Source organism: Prionailurus bengalensis, chromosome A2 (genome assembly GCF_016509475.1).
Source record: "Prionailurus bengalensis isolate Pbe53 chromosome A2, Fcat_Pben_1.1_paternal_pri, whole genome shotgun sequence".
NCBI lineage: Eukaryota > Metazoa > Chordata > Mammalia > Carnivora > Felidae > Prionailurus > Prionailurus bengalensis.
In genome coordinates, this window is record NC_057348.1 from 97,997,134 (window position 1) to 98,004,099 (window position 6,966).

The following is a 6,966-nucleotide window of genomic DNA, read 5'->3' on the forward strand; positions in this document are numbered from 1 at the left end:
GGGAATCCCAAGGGAAACCCAGAGTGAAAGGAGGGTCTCAGAACCATTTCTAAAAAGATTTGTCAGAGGTTTAAGAAGAAGATTAGAGGATCGTTCAGGTCTATAAAATTATCTATAGAAAAAAAAATAGTACTATTTGAAAAGCAACCATAGATTAATAGTAGTTGTCTTCAATTTAATCATCCATTAGAATAATTACTGTTACTATTTTATCACTGAAATCAATATGGACAGTTAGAGAAACAAAAGTAAATGATGACAGTTGTGGGCATGTAAGAATTTTAACTGAAGTGGGAAGATGGCCTATTGCATTAGAAAGCTTAAACAAATTATTTTATCTGATGAGCGTGTGTTTAAGACAGATAAAAATTTTGCAACTTAGTAAAAAAAAAATGACAGGCTTTCAACATATTTGTAAGAATGTTTCATTTACTAACTGCTTCATAGCAGTTGCATCCCTCACTATACTGTTGAGAGTATGAATTTAGAGGTTGTCTGTTAAATCTTTTTGAGTAAATGGAAAGTTAACACAATGCCTACACCAGAAAATGAAGTTTAATTACCTTAAAAATTCTGGATTACATTATTTGAACATAAACGCGTTTATATAATTTTTAAGTAATTACAATAACATTCGTAATGAATAATAAAACATTACTGGAGATTCTGTTAGACTTAGATTAATAAATGAATTAAAATTATAATTAGCAGCTTGTGAGCAAATGGTGCTTGAAAACAACAAATGCAAATAGTGCTTGAAAACAATGCCTTAAATATCTCCCATATTTTATAATTATAAATTAGCAAACTACTTTTTTACAGATTGGATCAAGGAAAGTTTCAATGCAGCTAATGAAATTATCATAAATTTGAAATTAGTCTGGCCTGAATTATATTCTGTCTTAAAGCAAAAAGCTTGATTTACATTTTAAAATTTAAATGCTTTTCATTTTCTTTCTCTGAAACCCTTCCTCAAGTCTGACTATTTTGTTCATAGTCAACCTTTCTCTCCATGAGACACATCAATAGTAAATTGAATGAAATCAGGATTCTTTTCAAGTCTTTGAGAATTCATTTAAATGACTGGAACAGGAGTTCTATGCAGCAGCTCTGAAGACATTTTATGTTACCAATCTTGACTTAATAATGATCTCAATTTATACAAACTGGGGAAAGGCAAGAAGTTTTATGTTTTGTCAATGATACATTATTTTTCTCAATACTAAATTCTAAATTAAATCTTAAGAGGGCATCCAACAAAATCTTTAGTCCACTTACGACTGGATGCATCTTGCCTTTTAGAGTACTGCTATATGCCGCATTTTCTGTTACAGTAGAAAATTAAGTGACCCCTTACGAAAACCAGAAAAAAGATGAATACTTCTATATCAATTGTATCTCAATAAAGCTGGGGGAAAAAAGTTAATACTAGGTGGGAAAATATTTGAAAATACAGTTCTTTTCTATTCTGTTTCAAATATGATTTCATGCCTAATATTCCAATACACAAAATCATTGTTATTAGAGCCATGTTTTATTCTGGGCATACCCCAGTCACAGCAAGGTCCACCTGGTGGGGGCTGGGGTCACAGCAAGGTCCACCTGGTGGGGGCTGGCACCGTTGACAATGAATACAATATGAATGGTGTCCCTGGAGTCCCCGGCCTGAGTGCTAGCTCCTCTCTTAGATACTGAGATGTCAAATATCAACATGATGCTATCAGTCTAGTTAGGGAAAGCAGATACATGAAAATATAATTTTTATGGAATCTAAAACGCAACAATGAAGTATGTCCAAAATACTCTAGTAGTGTCAAGGAAGAATTTAAAAGCGTAAAGGAGTCACAGAAGACCTCTCAGACTCACAGCCTTCCCTGCCTTTAAACAAATATCAACTGAGGGCAAGTCTTCACAGTGAGAATAGCGCGGCTTAATTATAATAATGAGCTGCCGTTTATTGAACTCTTCCCATGTACTGGGCTCTATGCCAAGTAATTAATGTGCCCAGCTTTTGATATAATTTACACAACAATCTCGTATCATAGGCACTTCTATCATCCCCATTTTTCTGAAAAGGAATCTCAAGTCTTGAGAGGTAAAGTAGGCAGTGAAGGCCACGCTTCTTCTGAGAGGTGCGCCGGGGTGCCGGGTCTAACAGGTAACAGCATGAGCAGGGGACTCTTTTCGCATGTCAGAGTATGAATGGTGATTGCTCTCTCTGTATGGGAATTTACACTGAGGATGTTATGACCAGGTTCAGGGTTGTGGATTACTAAAGGGTTTTTTAAAGAAACGAAGAAAGAAATAAAAGAAATAAAATACAGTCCTGAGGATAGCATCTTGGCGCAATGGCTTTTGTGACAACGTATAACTTACCACTACCCCGTGTTTGTGGATTCAAACCCTGCCTCTATCAATAAAGCCTGTATGACCTTCAGAAAGTTATTTGACCTTTCAAACCCTTGCTTCCCTTCGTGAGAAACACGTGTATCATTCTTTGTTAAAACTCAATAGTAAGCACTTAATAAATGTTAAAATTCTTATTACTGATCTCAGAGAGTGGGGTAGGAAGGGTTGGGGGATGGGGAATGATCACAAACCCTTAGAAAGAGTGTGTAAAATGGTGTGTGGGAACATCAAACTGTACAGAGGATGGGAACTTATATCTACACACAAGGGTACAAAATCGTCACGTTATTTAATAAACTTTAAATCAAGTTAAACTTGACCTCAAGCTCCATTCTGCCTCGGACACAGGAAATCCAAGCTTGGTCATTACTGATACTCTCCCAACCCCACCCTAGGACAGTATACAAAGGCTCCTGAACTTTTCGGGAGGCCTCCCATGAGCGATTGGCAGGTTGTGCTCTGTATGACCTCAGGGGCACCATTCACATCTCAAGAGGCTTGACCACATTCTTGGAATAGGAGGGAGGAAAAAATAGAGCATGAAACAACCCACCAATTAACATTTCAATAAATTATCCAGTCACATGCTTTTTTTTTTTTTTTGAGGGGAGAGTCCATACCTTTCATTAGATTCTCAAAGCAAAGAGGGAGTCTGATTTGATCCAGCAAAAGAGATGGGTGTCAAACCTCTGTGCTCCACAAAGCAGGAAAACATCGCATTTGCATTGATTATAGACCCTTTTCATAGTGCTGACACATCTATGAGCTTCGAGTGGCCTCATTATTTTTTTATTAAATTGGGTCAGGGTGGGGCCCCCATTCAACCTAAATGCAGATGGGGTCATTGTGGCTGAACAGCAAAATACACAATAGGTAATAAATTCTGGGAAATGAAATCTGTCATCAGACCACTCTTTCACACAACAAAAAATGAGGTGGGGTATAACACTGGGACTTGAGGCAAAAAAAAAAAATCTCAAAGATAAAGAGACAGAATTGTATTCACTGAGTTGTAAAGCATTTGGGGGGCCTCTTCTTTGGGCAGACCAGGAAAAGGCCAGTATCGATTCAATAAAAAGTATGTAAAACTACTGAACAGAAAAACATGTATGCAATGGAGGGAGCTTGCAGAATACACAATGGCTTTGCAAATAAATATAGACACCCAAATGGCAGCATCATTATCAGCCTCATCTTCAAATACAGGGAGAGAGAAAGTGCTTTCAGGGGAGTAGTAGGAAAAACACTCAGGTTAATGAAGAAAGCCTGTACTGAGTCATATCTGTCATATTAAGTGCTCATTACAATAATTATTTTTACCATATTTAATTTTTCTAAAATTCAATTGATCAGACCTGGATCCATGATTAATCCTCTGAGTATGACGAGACTCAAGTGGGTACTAACAAACAGTAATCGAGTGTCCAAGTCCCATTTTTAGGGTTGTACTTGTACAACGCAGCATTGTAGTACGCAGCATTTACTTTCTACATCCCATTGCCTTTGGATGAATCTGGACGTCCCTATCTCACGAGAGTTCCATTTAGTCTTTTGTCACTTTGATACTTTGATTCCAGAATTCTGTAATAATTAAAAAGAAAACAGTGTTCTCAGAGTTTTTGACATACTATACAATCATACTTTCCATTTCTTTATCCTCACAAAAAATCATCCATCCATAGAGGTAGCTGCAGATCCTTCACTAGTGTGTGGGCAGCTTGGTGCCATGCACAACACGTGATATCTGAGTTGCACAGGGGGTACCTGGGTGGCTCAGTTGGTTGGGTGTCCGACTTCTGCTCGGGTCATGATCTCGCAGTTTGTGAGTTCGAGCCCCGTGTTGGGCTCTGTGCTGACAGCTCAGAGCCTGGAGCCTGCTTCTGATTCTGTGTCTCCCTCTTTCTCTGCCCCTCCCCAACACACACTCTGTCTCTCTCTCAAAAACAAAGAAACATTAAAAAAATATTTGAAAAAATTTGAGGGTCGCCCGGGTGGCTCAGTTGGTTGAGCAACCGACTTGGATCAGGTCATAATCTCAACGGTTCGTGGGTCAGAGCCCGGCATGGGGCTCTGTGCTGACAGCTCAGAGCCAGGTGCCTGCTTTGGATTCTGTCTCTCTCTCACTCTCTGCCCCTCTCCCACTTGCTCTCTCTTTCTCTCTCTCTCTCTCAAAAATAAACGTTAAAAAAAAATTGAGTTGGACAGATTAAAATCATACAACCTGTCTCTTCATTTCTTAAGTGGATTACAGTGCCATAGGTCAAATAAGTAAAATGTCTGGCTCAGTGTCAGGATACGATGGATACTGAATAAATAGTGGTTTTCTCACTTCAAAGTAAAAGTTCTAAGTGACTGATAGACAGACTATTTTATCTTGTGAGTTCTGGAACAATGAAATGATTGAGCTGGAAAGACCCTCAGTACAAACTTTTATTTCACAGATGGGGAACATGATGGCCTGCGGAAGTGAAAAGATTTGTTCAAGGTGAAAGATTTAGTTTTCTCAATAAATAACTATTTGTTGAATGAAGAAATAACATTACATCATCACCAGAAACCAATTTCCTATAGGTCAAGTAATTATCTCTCTCCTAGAAGGTTTATGACATGCGGCAATGTGAAACGTAAAATGTGATAAAGAAGGAGAACATTTGTATGAATTCCTCTTCTTAAATATATTTTTCATTGACAAATGTGTATTAATTGCCCTTCATGCTTAGCCTATTTAACTTGTTTATCTAGTTAAATATGGCATTGATTTATCGTTCTAAGCAATCACCTGCTTATACTTTTATAATTATTATATATTACATATTAAAGAAAAGGACCAAGTTGCATGTGGCATATTATGAGAAAAAGTAAGGTATTTAATTGCTAGTTCAGTGTTCATTCATAAAAAAATGGAACTGTTGGAAACAAATTCATGAGTATACAATATGGTCCATGTGGCTTACTTCTTATATTCAAGATTTAGTGAATTTTATTGTCCACTATATCAGTTTTATCAGATTTATATACAAAAAAAAATACTAAAAAGGTACATTTCCATATAAAAGGAGAAGGCATTATGATGTATGAATTTTAAAATAGTGGTTTCCTAGAAATTGCACTGTGGCGGTCCTGCCTTCCTGGGGTTATTCAGCGTCGCTTCAGCTTATGTAATTACCACACCAGCCTCCCTTACAGAGCCCAGGAGGCACCCAGGTCGGTCGCTATGGCAACAGATTCTGAATCAGAGTAGCCCCATCCCAATCCTGTGCACAGAGCCTCTTCTTGGAAAAAGTTTCTTTTTTTTTTTTTTTTTAATTTTGAACACATTGCCCTCAAATTGCAGGTATACAATTTCTGAATATTTGTTCTAGTTTTCTTATAAGTGTAATCTGACCCCTAAACGCCTGGGCACACACAATTTCTTGAATTCCAAAAGAAATATAATGCAAACATTTAAATACAGATTGCTTTTTCATTCTGGGCACCATTCGTGAAAAGAAGAAGAAAATAACATTCCAGAATAAAAAAAAAGAAGTAAGAAATAGCTATGGGAGGAAATCAACTCTCTTTGATCTTTATGCTGCAATAAGAGCTCTTTTACGCTTTTTGAAAGACTCTTGAAATGCACAGATCTAAGCAAATAAAATACAATTTCCCATTAAAAGTTTTAAACAAATGAACAAACAGGTGTTGCCAAGGCCACGTTTATAAGCCTTGCGCAATAAAATTCTCTTTTTATCTATAAAGCAGAGAGATCACATTTGCTCAAGATTCTCTGTCTCCCTGGGCGCCTCCCAGAGGCTGGTAAAACCTTGCTGACCGCTGCAGTGGAGGCTCCTTTCTCATTTCCTGTTTGCTGGTTGGACACGCCTTGCAGCTGTGAGGGCTGAATGTAAGCTGGAGGGCTGATAATGCTCGCAGTTACATAATAGCACGTCTCAAAGCTCTGCCCATCCATGAACTCAATAGAAATGAAAGCTGGGGTTTTCTTTTTTTCCCCCCATCAGGAAAGACATTTCCATGTTTCATTTAAAATTCCTTTCTTCTTTTTAGGGGCGCCTGGGTGGCTCAGTCGGTTAAGCGTCCGACTTCAGCTCAGGTCATGATCTCGCGGTCCGTGAGTTCAAGCCCCGCGTCGGGCTCTGTGCTGACCGCTCAGAGCCTGGAGCCTGTTTTGGATTCTGTGTCTCCCTCTCGCTCTGACCCTCCCCCATTCGTGCTCTGTCTCTCTCTGTCTCAAAAATAAATAAACGTTAAAAAAAAAATTAAAAAAAAAATTCCTTTCCAATCTGTCACTAACCAAGAGAAAGAAATTCACACAACTCATAGTATAGCATCCTGTTTACAGTGTGAGCTCAACTTCTGTTTTCTTCTAGCGCCTTAAAGTCAACTCCCATTTATGTCACGTTTCCATTTTCGGCCTTCCTTGATACCAGAGTGATTTAGTTCTTGATGACCTCTTTGAAACATCTCCCTTTTTCCTTTCCTCTTTGGCTTCATTCTTACTGCTGTTTTCTGAAGTATATATCCTGCCTGACCACCAGCAGCCATGACTCAGAAGAAACG